Here is a 20,444-nt window from a genome sequence, read left to right as displayed (position 1 = left end):
TATTTTTAAATTATTTCAAACATAACATTACAAAACAGGTACAAACATGCTTAAACACAAAAATATGAGTCTCAGTATAGTACGTTGACTTTTCTAAACCATTTCAACATTTTTCATTATTAATATTGATGAGATTTTTTTCATTGTTTAAAGATCTAAATGCGATAACCACTGTCTTTTTCTCCCAATTCAATCTATATCCAATTTGTTCTTGCTTTGTGCCTTTTCTGACTTATACGGACCCTAAGGCAAGCCTATCATGGGGTTTTATTGGCAAGAGTTCTTCGGGGAGGTTTGCCATTGTCTTTCCCTAAGGCTGAGAGCATGTGACTTGCCCAAGGTCACCCAATGGGTTTCATAGCTGAGGTAGGAATTGAACCCTGGTCTCCAGAGCCATAGTGCAACTCTCAAACCATTACACCATGCTAGCACTCCCAGCCCTTTCCTAAAGCACCAAAAACCCACTGTTCAGACCCAGATCTCATAAATTCAAAAAATGGCATCCATGCTTCCCTGTCTATTTATACTCAAACATCTTTAAATATGAATACTACTACAACCACTGTGTATACTAAGAAGCACCTTAACAAGTGTTCAGTGGAGGTGACTCCCAAGTATGTGTGTCTAGGGACATGAGCATTCTATCACATAAGCCTCCTATGTCACTACAGTCATGTTATTTAAGGAAATGGAAACATTCTTGGTTTGGGAACATTCATTATCATACTTCTCTGGAATAGCTGTTTTGCAATCTTCTACTCTGGAAGGTACTGTGTTTGCAATCAATGGTACCATGCACTCTCTTCTGCATGTTTTCCTTAATACCACCTTCCTGCCCTATGCCCTACCCAGTGTGCCCTTTGGGTTTGTTGGTTTGTTTTTAATTGTTATTTTTAATACAATTGCAGAGTTATGGCCATGCAAGTTAATAAAAATAATATATATAAAAGAAAACAACCTGCTTCAAATAGCAAAGGGGAGAGGGAAAGAAGGAAAGGTGGAGAATCACACTCACTGACACTGCGTGACTCCCCAAGATTGGAACTGCAGTGGAAGGGATGTATCACACCTGAGGACTAATGAAAAAGCTGTGATATTGGGAGTTTATTGACAGGTTTTCCGGCCAATGAAATTGTACATATACTTGAAAGGCAAAACAGCAATGAGGGAAAGATGATGCCATGTGATAAATATGGCCAAAGACACTATTCTCCAGCTTTAATTTTACTTTAAAAGCCTCGTGTGAGGATGTGATAATGTCCTAAAACAGAAGGCAGGCCACCTATATTATTTCTGGGAGGGCTCAATGATAATTGCTGTCTTTATATTTCTTAGTACTCTATCATTTAGTAGACTTCTGACTGATAATTCCTGAGACTCAATTGCATAGGAATCTTGGAAGTCCAATTTTGTCAGATTATTTCTGGGGAACTTAGCGCCCGCCCCCCCCAACAGACTAAACATGGAGGGAGGGCTGAGGATCATATGAGAGAATGGGGAGGGGGAGTTGGAATGTGGTGCATGCAGACTGGGAACCAGAAATGAGATATGATAACCTGGTTCAAAGCGTCTTCATGAAGCTGGGGTGTTAACTAGTGTTATCATATGTGTGGTGTGCCAGGAAGCCATTGTTTCTGTACAAACCACTGGTGATGGATTAGAGTTTGTGGATATATTTTAACTGAAGTGTATATTTTTCACATCATCCTTTGTAGCTCCCACCCCTCAAGAACTGCTGTCCTGAAGTCAGAGATGGAATGTTTAGGAAGAATGAAGTGTTCTGCAACAGGTTTTTGTGTATTGCCATTCCTAATATCTGATTTATGTCCATTTATACATTTATCCTCTGATTCAGAGACTGGCCTATTTGCCCAGTGTAGAGTGCTGAAGGGCATTGTTGACAGATGCTGACATATATCACATAATGTGATACTATCACAAGTGATGCTAAAACTTGTTTCACACAGTTAGTCTCAAAGATGTTACAAGATCGTTTTGTATACTGATATTTCAGACTAACACAGCTATGTATCTGAATTCTAAAAGCATCCTTTGTTACCTCTTGAGGACCAGTTGGAAAGTCCCAAAGGATGTCTTCATCATTCTGTGTCTGTCATATGGACATAGCCAGACACTTCTTGGCCACCTCCTGCTCTCCACTGGTCACTACATAGCCATGTTGGGGAGTGCAATAATGGGAAGAGTGAATTCGTAACTCTGCAAAAACAAATCAAGGATATAAACCTTAATTACACCAATCCATGCCACTAATAGAATGCCAGTCCTGTTCTTCAGTTTAAAAAATACCTTCAAAGAAACAGTTAGTTAAATATGTTGTTGGGGAGGATCTCCTGACCTGAAAAAGCATACACCCCATAACCCAAAAGACATCCATGAGTAATGGAATATATTCATCGGGAGAGGCGGGAAATATAAATAAAATGTATTATTATTATTATTATTATTATTATTATTATTATTATTATTACTTGTGATCAACAAAATGGCAGCTCCAGCAACACAATTTAAGCACTCTGGAGCTAGGGAGGTGCCAAATATTAGCTGATGGGGACATCCATACCCAAGTACGTGTCTACCTCTCTTGTAGTGGCAAAGTCTGAAAGTTGAAATGTAAAGAAAGTCCACTTCCATGGTTTAAATGTAACTACAGATTGAATGGAAGTTTGCTGTCCTTTGGAACTGCAAATTGATCTGCTGAGGTGGGATTGTTGTTGTGTGCTTTCAAGTGCCTTCTTATTTATGGAGACACTAAGGCAACCCTATCACAGCAGTTTCTTGGCAAGATTTGTTCAGAGGAGGTTTGCCATGGCAATCTACTTCAAGGCTGAGAGAGTGTGACTTGCCCAAGGCCATCCAGTGGGTTTCCATGTCTGAATGGTGATTTGAACACTAGTTTCCAAAGTCCTAATCCAATGCTCAAACTACTACACCACAATGGCTCTCAGAGCCAATCATCCCACATCTCTTCCAATTTGAAATCCAAAGCATCTTGCAACACAGTTTAAGGACAAGGTACAAGTAAAACAATTATCAGTACAAACCTTTTAAAACAACCAGTTAAACAGCATGGGTACAGTAGTTAAAAAAAATCAAGGCTTCATCAACAGGAATAAAGTGTCCAGATCAAGAGAAGTTCCACTCTGTTCTGCTTGGGTCATAATTCACCTAGGATGCTATGCCCAGTTCTGACTAAGCACTGCAGCTCAAGAAAGATAGCAACAAGCTGGAACATGTCCAGAGAAGGGCAACCAAGACTTTATCATAACTCAGCATTATGAGGAACAATTTGAGTATTTTTAGCTTAGAAAAGTGAAGATCGAGAGGTGGCATGACAGCCATCATTACCTATCTGAAGAGATGTCAAGTAGAAGATGGAGTGAGCTTGCTTTCTGCTTCTTCTGAGACCAGTACATGAACCAATAGGTTCAAATTACAAGAAAAGAGATTCCATCTAAACATTACTCTTTACTGTAGTGGGATATACTACCTTAGAGGTTAGTGGATTCTCCTTTTTGGAGGTCTTTGAAAAAAGGTGGAATGGCCATCTTTTGGGAGTACTTATTTTATGTTCCTGCAAGATGATGGTTAGTTCTGTGCAATCCCATTGAGCTGCTAATTTAAAACATCTTAGAAGATTTTAAAAAGTGCAAGAGCTCCACTAAAAGACTCTTCTACAAGGCTGTAGAATCCTATGTGAAAAGCATTACGGTGGGGAGATCATGCTTGATGTGCAGCCTTTAGTGGTCAAGAAGCTGCATCTGGTTTCGTGGATCATATATTGTTCCAGACCAAATTAATTTCCTTCCCAAGTGAAGGGAAAACAGAGCAACCACTCTTGCTAAATGAAGGCTGGTGAGAACGAGAGACCAGGTCACGTTCTGGCATGCCGCGATCCACGCTTGGCCGCTTCTTGCAAGCATTGCAAAAGTTATTAAAGCACCACTTGGGTAATGATGCACTGTCTCACCCAATTTCTCCAGGCATCACCTTGAGTTTCTAGTGTTGCTACATACTTTGCAGAAGCCATGGCACATCATGCCTCCTGTTTGTTTCCAAAGCTTAGTCATTTGTCGCTAGGTGTGGGTATTTCCCAATGAGTTCTTGAGAAGTTAGGAAGAGAAAGCCGGGGGAGACAGAAGGGGAAAACAAGAAGCAGAAATAAAGGTTATGTTTTCACCAAAACAGTGGGGGTGTTGAGTCTCTGTTATACCAACAAAACCAAACAAGATGTGTATATACCTATATATTGCAAAAGACTATGATTCCCAGAATAAATTACACTTGGGTGTGGCTGAAGAGAAGGCAATAAAATTTTCAGCTGTTATATGCCAGGGGAAACATAAACAATGCATGTATGTGGAGCAGAAGGAATATATTTTAACTTGCATAGCTTGATGTGCTGCTTTTTTGTTACAGTAGCATAAATGTACTTTGGAAATATTGGTATGACAGATATTATCCCTGATTCTACCTAGAGAAATCCAGAGTCACTTCTCTAAGGCCCCGTACAGACAGGCCAAAATAAAGCTCCTTCGGGTCATTTTGGAGGTATGCTGTTTAAATGATGCATGCATCCTAAGAGTTGAGAAGCCGCACCAAAGACTCCTAAGGACTGGAGCGCACCTTTGCCGCAGCGTCTGGCCTCTTAAGATACATGTGTCATTTAAATAGCATACCTCCAAAGTGACCCAAAGCAGCTTTATTTTGTTCTGTCTGTATGGGCCCTAACCTAGGGCAAGTCAAAGGTCTCTACTGCTGTACAATGTAGTACTGAGATGCTGAGAAACGGTTCCTGCTCCATCCATCTGGCTGGTGTTTGATAATGGGAACGGCTGGTGTAAAAGCAGAATTGATGCAATACAGCACCGCTTTAACTGTCAATGCTCCATCCTATGGCATCCTGGGATTTGTAGTTTTGCAAAGTATTTAGCCTTCTCTGTCAAAGGATGCTGGTGCCTCACAAAATTACTCTAGTGCTGCAGTCACACTGAGGAAATAAAGTAGCATGACACCATATTAACCTCTATGTCTCAGTGTTATGGAATTCTGGGTTTTGTAGTTTGTTGTGACACCACAGGTCTCTGAAAGAGAAGACTCAATATCTCACAAAACTGCAAACTGCAAAACTACAAATTACAAAACTATATGAGACAAAGTGCATTTTAAATATGTTTTAAGTTTTTTTTCTTGCTTTAGTTGTTTTTAATCTTTTTTTATAATGTTGGTATTGCATTGCATTTTAACTTTTGTAAATTAATATTTTAATTGGACCTTTTTTACAATTTTCAAAGCCACTTTGTATCATTTTAGGAGAAAAGTGAGATATAAGTGCAATAAATACATAAATAAATAAATAAATAAATAAACAATATAATCATGGATGGAATCCTATATGGAAGTTTTTCATATGCAGACTTGCATGTTCAGGAATTAGAGCTGGGAAATTCCGTAAAACCATATCCAGTAGAGGACTGCTGTTGTTACCATGTAGCAGAGCTGGCAAAGTGACCTCTGCACATTGAAACTGATGCATAATGGGACCAAAGTGCATTGGGCACTCTAACTGCTATCCCAATATACATCTTCATAATTCACTAACTTCATCATTTCATTCATTTCTCTGCTATGTAGCTAAACATATGTAAAGTTACATAACAGAGACTGTGATTGAGGTTTCTGGCCAAGAACAATAATAATATACAACATGGGTCCTGATCCAGGATTTTCCCATTCATAATAACTGAATCCTAAACTCAGGACTGTCCATGTCATTGCATTTCCCATTTCTATGTATGGTTGGAAAAGCTGGACAGTGAAGAAAGCAGATAGGAAGAAAATCAGCACATTTGAAATGCTGGAGAAGAGTTCTTTGGATACCATGGACTGCTAAAAAACGAATAAATGGGTCCTAGAGCAAATCAAGCCGGAACTGAGACTGTTGTCCTTTGGACATATCTTGAGAAGTTGTGACTCATTAGAAAAATCAATAATGCCTAGTAAGGTAGAAGCCAGAAGGAAAAAAGTAAGACTGCATTCCAAATGGATAGATTCAATCAAGAAGCCAAATTTCTGAGTCTGCATGATCTGAGCATGGTGGCTTGGAGATCTCTCATTCATAAGGCCACCAAAAGTCAACTTGACACCAGTTAACAACAGCAATCAACTATTCTAACCACTACCTTTGACTGCCTCTAAACTACATTTTCTTATCCTCCCATTGCCTTCACAAGACAGCAGGGTACAGACTAAACAAAAGTTAGATCCCAGCTTTTTAATGACAGTAGTAAAGCAAGCAAAGGAGCCACAACACCTTGCTCGATGGCATCCGTTCAAACTGTATGCAGCAGAATAAAGAAACTGAAGTAGTTTTTAAATGTGGCCGCCCCCTCAGGAACGATGCCAGTAGAAACAGCAAGGAGGACTTGGTTGCTAGATCCAAGCAGATGATGGGAAGCCATTCCAGGGTCTAACTTCATTACACCTTCTTGATAGATTTATGGGGCCCTGGGAGAGTTGCCAAGTGTTTGGCTGCCAAAGGTGACATCTGCATTGGGAACGTTTACACAATCAAGGAAGCAAGCAAGCAGGCAAGCAAAACATGAAATTTGGGGGACAGGGGAGGGAGAGAAAGCTTCACACCCTGCCCCTTGGTGTATACAAATCCAAACAAACAGCTTATAATGAAAATTAGATATTCATGATCCCATTGAGGACTGAACGCATGACAAAGAGCATTTCTGCATATGCCAATGATGGTGATGCCAGTGATGATGAGGGTGGTGGTGGTGGAGGAGGAGCAGTAGTTTCAATCACAGTCATTTACATCAGATTGGAAATAACTGGTTATAAATAACTATTTACAACTAAATATGGTTCAAAGAACCTATGAGACTTGTGTGTGTTGTATGCCTTCAAGTTGTTTCTGAATTATAGCGACCCTAAGGCAACCTTATCATGGGGTTCTCTTGGCAAGATTTGTTTAGAGGAGGTTTGCCATTTCCTTCCCCTATGCTTAGAGAGTGCTAGTTCCCCAAGATCACCCAATGGGTTTCATGGCTCAGCAGGGAATTGAGCCCTGGTCTTCAGAATTGTAGTCCAATACTCAAACCACTATGCCACACTAGCTCTTTTAAGCTCTTTAGGGAATGCCTTTCTCTTGGTCTCTCCACATTCACAGGTACAGTTGGTGAGGACCAAGAAGAGAGACTTCTTAGAGACTGCTGTCAACCTATGGAACTATCTGCCACAGAAGACAAAGCTGGGCTCCTCCTTGATCTCCTTCTGCCAGCAGGTAACAACCATCCATGTTGAAGGAAGATTTAACTACTAGTTGAGGTTGTGTATATGGAAGACAAGAGGGGTGTCACCTTGTCTTTTGTCTGAGGCAGCACAATGTCTTGGGCTTAACCTGTTCAAGAGACTTGCCAAACCCTGGAAATATGAAAACTAAAATGCCCAGACACCATACTGATTGGGGAATCTGAAAGTCTTTGTTCAGAATAGTAATTTGGCTCAGTAACAGTAATTTTTCCAAACTTTGCGGCTCATACATTTCTGAGAACACTGTGAAACCTTTTTTTTTTACCCCACAAAACATCAATTTGAGCAGCTATTCTAACTTTTATCTGTATTTCAACAACAGCCCTATAGTGCTGAAAGAGACAATAATTTTTAAAAGGTTTAATAAGTCCTTTATTTAGTTCTAATTTATGTTTTCCCTAGAGATAGATTAGGGATAGGTGTGTTAACCTGGACTTATCTGCATGTGCAAGGTAGTAGTATGAATTTAACATTGCTTCCCTCTGCATTTTATCACTAAATTAAACATATGTGAGGAGGAAAATAATGGTATTGGACCCAAGGGGGCTCTTTTGATTCGAGCAGGTTGTCACTTTTTGTTGTGTTTGCATGTTGCACCACCAACATTTGTATCTCTTATCCCGATTGGAGATGCAGTTTTTGCAGACCGGCGTATTGATTTTAAAACTTTAGAATACCTTTGACATCAGACGTAAAGCACCTCATTTGTCATGTGGATGTCGAAAGAGAGATTGCAAACCTCGTTTTATGCCTGATTAATTTGGCCTTGCACTGCATTTCTGCCTCAGCTTGTAATAGGAAGTTCAGTATCTCTGTATTCATTGCATTGTTTGGCATTTTTTTTTAATCTCCCCTCTCTTCCCCTCCCAAAATAAAGCCACAGCTTCACCTGCTATTATTTAAATAGTTGCAAGCTCGGATATCTTCTCTCTCTCTTTTTTATGCCCCCCATAATCGGTTATCTTAGGTAAACAGTCTGGAATAAATAAATGCATAGAGGAAAAATAAAACGAGATAAGAATTCATCAGGTTCTGTTCAAAAGAACTATGTCTGCATGACGCTCTTCATAAACAAGATGTCAAATTCACACTTTGGTTTCTTTTCTGTTATTTTCCAGAGCTTGCAGATCCACAGAAGGTATTCATTTATACCAGTTCAAGATGGTCAACAGCAATCAGTGCTATCCAGGAACAGGCCAAGACATTCTGTTGTTGGAGACATAGGAGAAAATAGCACCCTTTTACCCAAAACATCCACACATATACTAGAATCCTGCTAGTGTCTTACATATGGATATGTTCCTTATAGAAAGAATTGGACACGTTTGTGCAATGAAAAATGCCTGCATTCAATTCAAAGTTTCAGAAGTGGAGTTGCACATGAGTGTCATTGCATATCAATATGAATAAGAAACATAGCCAGTGGCTTCACTAGGGTTGGCATCACCCCTCCAAGTTCATGGTCATGAGATCCATGGACCTGAAAATCCATGGAGGGGCAGTCACCATTAATGAGGTGTGCGCCTGTGGCACATGCCCGTCCTGCACATGCACCATTCAAGACTATGTGGCTTGAATATGAGTGACTTTTGGAACACCCGGGGGGGGGGGGGGGGGGGGCCAGGACAGGCCAACTGTGTGTGTGTGTGTATGTGTGTGTGTATTCCCCCTAAGGCCTCTCCTTTCTCTGCCTAGTGAGCCACACCCCACCCATGCCTTCTATTCTGCAGAGCTCCAGGGTTTTAAAGGGATGTGGGCAGAAGCTTCTGCCAAAAGACAGACATTTGGGGAGCAGTAGTGTCACCCTGCCACTTAGGGTATAAACTGGTGTGGCCTACAGACCCTGCAGTCCCCTTATAACAACCCTGCCCATGGCAGAGAATTGACATGGTATGGCGGTTTGAATACTGGACTAAGATTCTGGGAGACCAGAGTCTGAATTCTCACATGTCCAAGGAAGCCCTGGGTCACCATGCTTAAAACTTACTGTCATCCTTAATGGAAGACCATGGTAAATGCCCTCTGAAGAAATCTTGCCAAGAAAACTCCTTGAAACCTTTGCCATCATAAATTGGAAATGATCTGAAAGCATACAACCACAACAGCACATGGTTACATACTGTGCACTTATGTAAGTTATTCTTCAAGGGTCATGTACATATTCTCAATCCAAGGAACATGTTCATGAATCTGAAATTGTCCCTTGAGAATATATCCTGTCACCCAAGTACACTCAGAGGTTGAACATAATATGTTTCTTAATTATAATAATGTCCTACGTTATCAAGTATCTCATTCCTGATACATAATCCCAGGAGAACTTTAGCCAGAAGAGCTGAAGAGCTTCACTAACCATTTTCTCCACATACTCTATAGACAATAGTCAACAGGATATGAACAACCAATACACTGCATATTGGCTGGGATACTGGTAGTGCATACTGCTTGTATAACAGTCTGTTAAGTGATTTAGTTACACTTTCTCTAGGAGCATGCAAGAAGGAAGAGGTGGCAGCAGAAGCAACAAGAGGAGAAGGCTGTTAACGCCAAGCTTCCAATTTCTCCAATGCATGACTTCCAGGATGAGGGATTTTCAGAGTGACAACATTCTGGTAGAGGTGGTTTGGAAAGTCACTTGTGCCATGGCACAGGCCATTATTTAAAATACCCCTTTTAGAGCAGTTTGGCTCCAAGGAACCTCACCTCTGCCAGGAAGCCATGCACTGAAGAAAAAAGGTGGCTCAGAGTCAGAGAAACATCTGTTCCCATTCCTGTTCCAGGCTTTTTTCTCCTTTCCTCACTGGTGTAGCACCCTTCTCCTTTGTGGTCTTGACACCATCTTTACCTTCAATTGAGGCAAAACCAGCAGAACCAATAATAAGTTGGTGACAATAGACTGGGTTGATTCATGGGTATCACTAGGGGCTGTGAGGGGTGTGAACCACACTGGGTAAAACTCAGAGGGAGGTGAACACCTGGTGGACTAGTTGCCCACCATCTGTCCAAAAACCCCTCCAGCCAAACCCTCTCTGCTTGCCAAGGTGTCTTTGCCAGCCATCCATTGCTAGGGGTGGAATGCTACTGCTGTCACCCAACAGCCCCTTCTGGGTCTGACAAGGCTGCTGGACAGGTGGGAAAGGAGGCTATGACAGCAGAGATAGCTTCTGGAAAAGAGGAGTCATCTGTGGCCACCACTGCTGCCACTGCCAGCAACACCTCCTTTTCCTGGCCGCTGGAACAGGGTGGCTTGGGGATGTGCTAAGCAGCTTGGCTGGGCCAGGGAGGATGATGAGGTGGGCAGGGCATAAGGGTAGACAGTAGGCACCCCTCTCAACCCATTTCTGCTTCTCCTTCCACAGCCTCCTCCCCTCCTACTCTCTCCCCACCTGCCAACAGGGGGGAGGGGTTCTGGGATCAGGCCAATGGAGCTGCTGCAATGATGGCAGAACTCTCTCTCTCCTCTTCCTCTTTGCAGAGTTGAGGGGATCCATGGGGGGCCCAGCCCTGACCCCCTCCTGCCCCTGTCTTTGCTCCATGGTCAGGGGGAGGAAACCAAGATTGGATCCCTCTCTCTACAATCAACTTGCATTCACTGGAGCTATGGGGTAACAACATGAATTCCTGCACTGGTGTGACACCAAGCCTTGTGATGCAACTGGATTCATTCTTATGGAATGAAGAGCTGTCAAGCTAATTCAGGGGGTGAGGGGGGTTGCAGAGAAGATACGTACACATTCCACAGGATGTCAGGCAATCTTCTTCTTATTGATGCCACAGCAGAATGTATTGTATTGGGTTTCTGTATTAAATACAGCCTGATAAGCAACATCCTGTATTCATCCCCAAGCAATTTTAGAAATATATGCTTTCAGAAGAAAGACACTATTTATAAATCTGGTAACAATCCATTCCGTGTGTGTGTGGGGGGAGGGGGGACAAGACAATATTTCCCCGTAAGATACAACCATTTTAAAAAAAATGTTTGAACTTGCTAACAGAATGGCATTTTAACATACTCTTTAAACATTACTCATTGAACTTGGGAAAGAATATTTGAAATACAGTGGGCTCTTTTAGAATTTAATCCAAATTGTGAATATGATGTCTAAAGTTCTGAAACTTTGAGGGACAGAATTTAGCATGTTAACATGCTCTTTAAACTTGGATGACCCAGTAATCAATCTGGCTGTTGTGTTTTGAACTAACTGAAGTTTCCAAACTTGGTACACAGGTAGCTCAATGGACAGGATGTTGCAAAAATCCAATCTTGAGGTTACCAGCACATGCACTACCATCTTTAGGTCATCCAGCTCTGGGAAGGGGTGCAACTGGTGTAACAGTTGAAGCTGATAGTAGTAACCATGCTTGCCATCACATCTAACTGAGCTGTCATTTGGAACAACAGATCCAGAAGAACCCCCAAGCTGTAAGAAAAGGTTGTTGCAAAACTGTCCAGTTCTCATAGTCAAATATGTAAATCCACTTACAGAAAAACAGCTTCAGTAGAGAATTCCAATCTCAATTTGTAGAGAAAACTCACATGTACAACCCAGGAGAAAACACATATTTTTGCCCAATATTCTTACAGTGTTTGAGCTTGCTTAGAAAAACATTTTCTGCAAGCTAAAAAAACCCCATTTCTTGCAGAAGTTGCACTGTTTCTTCTGAATGAAATGCATCCTCTGGATAGAAAATGTGCAAAGAAGTCATGTGTTTCTCCACATAGAAAAATCCTCCAGAACACTCCAGAATTTTCAAATACCTGAAGAAAGCTGCATAGCATTCTTGCTCCTCTAGTTTTATTCCTAACAAGTCTTCCCAACTCTTAGGAAACCCATTTTTGACCAGGATATAAATAATAGAGAATATTCTTTCCATCCTTAATTCAGGTATTGTTTGCAAATTGACAAATCTCTTTCCTTTTCACCTCTAAATCTATCCTTTAAAAAAAATTCTCTTGTTATATATCCCAGTTTTAGTCCAACCCACTTTGTCCATTTATCAGAAACACAGAACTAAATGGTTTAGATGTTGGAGAGCAGGCCAGCTCGTTTTATTTTCCTTTGCAGTGGAAATGTGATCTCCGAACTCTACAAATCAAAATTCTTATCTCCTGTTGATGCCAGCACATAAAGCACAGGCCCTGCGGTAGATGAATGTCTACCAGCAGAAAGCATGATTAGTCTCTTTAGCTCGCTGGCTTGTGGTGACCTACTTTTAACTTGCTTGCAATAATGTACCATACCTTAGTAATATTGACAGCCCATTCACGGTGATGAATTAATAATCTTGCTACCTATCTTTTCTCCCCTTTTGCATTGCAAAATGCTGAGATACTTAATTCATACAGAATGATGACTTGAAACGTGGATAGGAAATACAGATTATTCCTTCTAAGAGAACATCAGGACAGATCTGTCAAATCCACTCTCCTGCCACTGGCACCAGCTATGATTGTGATGGGACATCCCATAAGGCAAACCCATCTTAATAAGAACTCCTAGGGAACAGATCTGGATTAACTCTTCTATTAGGTATTATAGTTGTCCCTCTGTATCCATGGATTCTTGATGCATTGATTCAAACATTCATGGCTTGAAAATATTCCAAAAAATGTAAATTCCAAAAAGCAAACCTTGATTTTGGCATTTTATATAAGAGACACCATTTTGTTATGCTATTGCATATAATGGGACTTGAGCATCTATGGATTTTGATATCCATAGGGGGTCCTGGAACCAAACCCCAGCAGATACCAAGAGCCCATTTGACAGTATTGCTGAGCCGGGTGGACCATTGAAAAGGATGATCATGATGGAGCAGCTGCTGTTCCTGGGTCTAAATATGATGTGTTTCTTCAGCATCCATCATTTTCTTTTTTAAAAGAAGAAAGATGCCTGAAAGCTCAGAGAGAAAGATTCTAGAAGAAGATCAAACAGAAACTCTGGGGATCATTTACACTCAGCTCAGGAAATGCACATGAGAAAGGATAAACCTCTTCTCTCCCTGACAGACTATTGGGGCTTTATGCCTAGGATAGGCAAAATGTGGGCTGCATGCTAACGCTGGACTTCACTTTAGTGGCACCTACAACCACCCAACAGTTCCCAGAGCTGCACCACCACCACCACCACCACCATCATCCAAGAAATTATTGGTTTTTCTGGGCAATTTTCAGTAATTTCTACACTCAAGTTTTGCAGGAAGCCCCGTTAGGCATAAAAATATGCAAGAAGCACTCCCCAACACTGATGAAACCTGTATTATTCCCACTTACCGAAGGATACCTTAAGGAGCCATGGTGGCGCAGTGGTTAAATGCCAGTACTGCAGCCATTCACAGCCATAAGGTTGTGAGTTCAAACCCAGGCAGGGCTCCAGGGTCTACTCAGCCTTGAATCCTTCCATAGGTCACTAAAATGAGTAACCAGTTTATTGGGTTACACACTGTAAACTTAGGCAGTGTTTGTGCACTGATAAGCAGTATTGATATAGACTTGCTATATTGCTATACCCCCATTTTCTGCAGCAGTCCCTCTCAAAATGGCAACAGGAAATGGCATGGCATCACCTCTTGTCACACGTTTGTGTGAGCTTTTTCAAACGATTTTATTTTGTTTTGTATTTTAATGGAAGTCTTTTAATTGTGTTTTAATTCTTTTGTTGTGTTTTTATCTACTTTTGTTTGCTTGTTTATGAGCTGCCTTGGGTCCCAGCATATAAATGCAATAAATGAATGAATGGTTTTTCTGTGTTTACGAGAGTATATCCACTTGGAGATCATACATGAAGCCAAGTGACAGAATGCTTTCTGACTCCTTGAGATCCTTGACTGTGACTAGAGAAAGATGACGATTTTGTTCTCATTTGTTCATGTCCATAGCTTTTAGTGCTCTATGACTTTTTCATACCTGCTTGCTGTCCCACCATATTCATGGTAGTTTGAAAATGGAAGCATACTAGTTTGGCATAATTTCTTATCACACTTTTCCCCATGACAGCATTTTGGTAATCCATGGAGATATGATTTGTTTTTTATACTACCAAACACCACCTTCTGTGAGGAAGGAAGGGAATGAGCAATCAAGGCTGCCAACCAGCTCCTGAAGATGGCTGCTGTGTGAATGTGTACACAGCAACGAGCATTGGAAAGGTGTTGGCAGCCACAATCACTATGAAAGGGAGTGTGGAGAGGAGCAGAATCACACCCACTCATACCACAGGACTGCTTGAGATGTGGAACCGCAATGGAAAGGACCTATAGTATGAAGGCAATTGTGGAATAGCAGCAGGTTTGAGAGCCTATTGATGGGTTTTGCAAATCAATGAAAACCACTACAGTAACAAATGTAATGCAAGGTAGCAATAGCATGGACACAACATTGTGGAATAATTACCAGCCTAAGACATTTTCATCCTATTAAAATTCTGCCTTTATAACCTTGTGTGATAAAGTCTTAAATTTCTTAAAGTTTAGGTTTGAGCCTCTGTTTATTTTTGATTCTATGATTCTATTTTGCCATTTCAGTGCCAAAAAAAGTTTGCCACCATCCCCAGGCTTCATCCGCACTGCAGAAATAATCTGGTTTGACCCCATTTTAACTGCCATGGTTCAATGCTATGGAATTCTGGTAATTTGTTGTGACACCAGAGCTCTTCTCTGATGCCTCAACAAACTACAATTCCCAGAATTCCATCGCATGGAGCCATGATAGTTAATGAGTGGTCAACCCAGATTATTTCTGCCGTGCGGATGCAGCCTAAGAGGCTTTTCATCTTGAACACCTGTATGGCAGACAGGTGCACTGTGGGCCTCTCCATGGCAGGATGAGCTGTATCTACTAACTTTGGTTAGTGCAAATGGAATAAATGTTTGTTCCAGTTTGGGTTTTGAAGAATATATCACAATTTGCAAATTTCTTCCTATTCAGGGAGATGAGAACTTCCGGGGTTTTCCTTTAAAGGAATGTGTAGAAATTTTCCTACTTGGCTCAGTCATTCAAAGCATGGCAGAATAGGCCAGCCTCATGCCTCCCACAGATGTACACCAAATTCTCCAGGTGTTTGGTGTAACTGTAACCACCCACTTTGTGGTATTTGTTTAATTACAGTCCCCATTTGCCAATGCACAGTGTAAGGTAGTTAAAAAGTGGCTCATTTAGTATTCTGTGGAAATGTTTAATAAAGTCAGGTTGAAGCTTCCACCCACATATAAGGCTGGGAAAGAACATCCATTTTGCAGCATTACCTCATGATTTACAATTCCCATGGCTGTACAGGATGGCATTTCTCTTGTTTAAAAATGCACTTGAGACTAGAATCCCACCATGGTCACAGGTCTGAACGGCAAGTCTTAAGTTCATATATTACCTAGGATCCTTTAAAAATCACTGAACATCCTGAAGAAACTTGTTAGTTCTCGGTTTGTCTAGTTTGTAATATGAAGATAATAATGTTGGCCTACTTCATAGCAGCATTATAAGCAAAGATGTAGCTATGAGGCTGTGGTGAAGATATTGCCCTCACAATGAAATTTTCCTTCATTCTGGAAATTTCAAGCATTGCAAAGAGTGAGATAATGGAAATTGATCACATCTAGAACTTTTCTATTTACATTGTTTGCATTCCCTTTGCAACTTTGGTTTCCCCTTTTCTCTGAAAGCCTAAAATTTCTTTCTGAATGTTCAATTGACGTTTTAAGGTACTACAATGCCAGAAGTGTTGCAACTGAAGGAAAATTTCATTCAGGGCCCAAAGTTCTTATATAGGGGAGGCCAAAGACCCCATTTTGCTTTCCCATAACTAAACCCCTGGTTGTAAGCATTTTTCAGATAATGTATACTGTACAACAATGATTGAGCATTTAGTAAAAATTATGCAAGTATATCTGCAAGACAGTTATAAGCATTATTCAGATAATGTATACAACAATGATTGAGGATTTAGTAAAAGTTTTGCACATATAACTGCAAGGCAGAATATAGTGGAATGACCAGGACAAAAGATAATTGTCCCAGTGATGTGTAGCATCCTGGAAAATGTAAATAATTTGTTATCAGCCTACAAAAGACTCCTGTACAAAAATCCCACCTTTTCCAAAGTGAAAACAAGAATGCTCATTCTGAAGGTTCAGTTCTCCACCCTTTAGATTCTTTTGTTGTGTTTTCTTTGATTTGTATCCTGCCCTGATTCATTGGAGCTGATAAGAACTGTTTCAAAAGCCATTAAAAAGAAAAAACTCTCCCAATCACTTTTTAAACTTGTAATACGGAGGGTAGCTTCTGATAAGGCTGCTGTTGACTTCTTTTCAAAATCACACATTAGATCTCTCATCCTTGCCAGGCACCAACCATTTATGAAGTCAGGACCTCAAATTGTGAGAGCCCTTTCAAAATAACTCATTCTAGATCCTTAGGCTGATGCCTTGGCTCCATGGCTGCCATCTGTCATCTGCCAAGACTATTGGGCCAATTGGTCCAGTACAGGCTAGAATTCTGTTGCTGATTTATGCTGCCATACGTCATGTGTGAAGTGAGGTACTAGGAAAACCTGGTTGGTGTCAGCCAAGCACACCTCGGGAAATGCTGTGAGGTGTGGGGCTACAGGAGATAAAGTATGCAAAACTGAGGCTTATCACTGAAAGATGTAACAGGGATAGGACAGTCAGTCAGGAGAAGAACTGAATAGGGTTTTGGGGAGCTGTGAATGATTAAATAGTTCAGGGGTAAATTGGTAACTTGTTTAAGTAGGTAATTTGTTTAAGTGTTTCTTGAATGTTGAGAAACCCTGATGAGAAGAATCACTGAGTGAAAAGAATCTTTGCACTTTGGGACTTAAGGGCTGTGCACACTGCCCACATTGGGGCTGTGGCAACCACATGCCGTGCCCCCAATCTGGCCTTTCCATGGTGCAAAAGGCTGCAGCCACCGACACCATGGCTTTATGGTGCTCCTTTGGTGCTGTATCATCTAAACGCAGCACCAGAGGAGCACCATGATGCCACGCACTGTGTGGTGCAGTGCGCAACGTCACAGTGGGATTGAACTCACCATGGAGGAGGAGTTTGGGTGTGTGTCATGTGGATGCCACACCCCTACTCCACCCCCAAGCCAGCCTTAATGGCTGGTCTACACAGGCTCTTATTCCACATAGAATTCACACATTGTTGTTTTGTGTAGCAAGCAACACTTGATGCACAAAAAACCCAATATTTCTCCACAGAAATATTATCTGTGCAGAAAACATTATTTTCAACAGAGAAAAAATGTAGTTGTGGACTTATTCAGCACAAAATATGCATGTGATTGCAGCATTTTCTGTGTTGGAAGCATTTTCTCTAGAGAAAATGTTTCCACAAAGACATGTATATTTATGCATTTATTTCCTGCCTGTTTTCTTCCTGCACAGAAAATGCTATTTTCTGCGCAAAAATACCACATGCAATTTTTTTGCAGAATATGTCCCAAACCAAATTTGGGACTTTGAAAACTGGATAGTTGCTTTTGATTTGACCAAAACAAATTTAAAGACTGCATGGTGTTCAAAAATTTTGTCACAACAGGAGGAAAATTGATAAAAGTGACTTGTTGCCTCCTTTGGGGGGAAAATGACAAAGAATTAAATCTTTAGGCAAGTATATGGTTCAGCAAAACATGGGATGGCATTATGAATTAAAAGGCCTCCTTGGAACCTGCCTCAGAGGTCTCTGCAAGGTGTTGCACAGATCCTGGGTGCATCTACCCTACAGAAATTATGTGGTTTAACTGTCATAGCGCCATCCTACACAGTCTTGGGATCTGTAGTTTTGTGGGGCACTAGCACTCTGGTAGATAAGGCTAAAGACTTTGTAAAACTACACATGCCAAGATTCCATAGGATGGAACTACAGCACTTAAAGTGGTATCAAACTGCATTATTTCTACACTGTAGGTGCACCCTCTGTGACACACATGGGTTTGTTTGATTTTATCAAATATGTCAAGATGAAAAAAGTTCTCCAAAGAATAAAACATTTCTTTATCAAGCTGTTTATTATTTACTAAACTAAGGGAGACCTGCACCTGGCCTTCTACCCATCTATCCTTCCTCCTTTTTTCTTTCTCAAACTCAGTGTGGCACTTTGTTTTACTCAAATCCAGAGGAAAGGGGTTTTATCTATGAGGATAAACTTACTCGCTGTGGTCCCACAGTGTGTTTTGTTTAGTTTTAAACATGTTTATCCATGTCTTGAATCCATGTTTTTGCACCATGTCAGCACTGGCAGTGTTGAATTTTTGGTCCAAACTCATTGAGACAGATACAATCTAAGATCTGATGAGGGATTTTGGTAGATCTGGTTTTTTTTAAAAAAAATCCTGCATGGCAGAGGGTTGGAGATGATTGCCCTTGAGATCTCTTCCAACTCTATGATTCTATTATTCCATGATTTTATAGGTGTCTTCTGAGGTGTGGACTTCTGAGGAATGGAAAGTGTACGTTTTATGAAATATTGTTATCTGCCTGTCTAGAATTCCCGGGTTTGAAAACATAGCTCTTTTGCTTTGTGTTAAGGGAAAAAAAATCAGGTTTCTCTGCTTTACATAGTTTCATTCTGCATAACTCTGGCCTCCCATAGGGGGTGCTCGAGTTCTACTTCGGCGTTAGGGTGAGGAATACACATTCCCTTTCTATGAGTGAGCACGCCTTCCATCCTAGGCGTAACATACTATGTGTGAGGCCCAGGACTTATTATTGACACTGACAGATAATTTCTTATCTATAAGATGTGAAGACTGGCCAAATATCAGCATCGGTTTGTGTTGACTGCGTGTGCTGGTACACGATCAAATTAGATTATGGAATGTAAAGGTCCTTAGAGGTTCAACCAATATAGAAATGGTTTAGCAAGTGTGAATAAATACCTATCTGAAGCTAGCAAAGAAATGAGATGGATCCTTTTACTTGGATCTCTGTTCCAAAGGTAGTCTCTCTGGCCAGTGTGAAGAACCCTTGAAATCCTTCTACACTCAAGGCATCCCACCAAGTGAAAAGGCTGCTAGAGTTATAAAGGGGGGGGGGGGCGGGGCAGCAAAGGTACCATTTTGGATGTTGCTGGACAAAGAAAAATTCTCAGCAAGTTTTAAAGGCCTGCTCTTTAAATGGCATAGAGGAAGATAAAGAGAAATGTGTCTGATTTTAATATCTGACTGATGGGAAATATGGACACTTGCTGAAGTTAAGTAAGCAAGAAAAGCAGAAATACATCCAATGCAATTCCCCATGGTGGCACCACTAGGATTTGTGTCAACCAGTCCAATAACTCATGGTGTCACCCACACAAACAAAGACACACTGACCTCCTCCCATACCACACTATATAGAATCCTTAGCTGTTCTGATAGCCTTGGCTGAAGAGCAGGGTATAAATAAATAAGTATTATTATTATTATTATTATTATTATTATTATTATTATTATTATTCCAAAAGGTTGTGTAGTCGTATATGGAATGTAAATCAGTCTTATATCTCCTAGAATCTCCTACAATCTGGAACATAATTAATCATAACAAGAATGCATAATTTCTGTTTACAGCATTGGCTAAAAACAGATGCCAAAAACATTTTCAACTTCAGTAACCACTTCTACTTTTTGAGAAGGAAAGAAGGGACACAATTTTGTTATTAATTTGAGTTTTTCCCTTTTTTGTTTACAATTTGATGAATCTGGAATAGAGCCCAAGCTTGTATTGTATTAACAGCTATAAAGAAAGTCTGAGGTACGTTTTCCCATAAAGAGAACTCAGAAGACATTTCTGAGCTAAATTATAGTAGAACAGTAGTATCCACTGGGGTACAGTTCCAGGGTGTCCTATGGGTACCATAATGCTTGGATGCTCTAGTCCCACTAAATGCAATGGCACACTAAAATCATGACCTTGCATAAAATGATCTTCTTTTTTAGCTGCTCTTAAAATGTCCTAGACTCTCTTTGCTTCTCTGACTCCTTTGTCCTCAGTTTTCTTTGATTGCTGTAAACAAAGTCAAAGTGCAAAACTAGTTTGCACTCAGTTAACTAAGTGGAGGTGGAGACAAGGATGCAGCATCTCCCCAGGAAGAGAATGGAC

The sequence above is a fragment of the Sceloporus undulatus genome, chromosome 5 (assembly GCF_019175285.1).
Source record: "Sceloporus undulatus isolate JIND9_A2432 ecotype Alabama chromosome 5, SceUnd_v1.1, whole genome shotgun sequence".
NCBI lineage: Eukaryota > Metazoa > Chordata > Lepidosauria > Squamata > Phrynosomatidae > Sceloporus > Sceloporus undulatus.
This window is presented reverse-complemented; position numbering follows the sequence as displayed.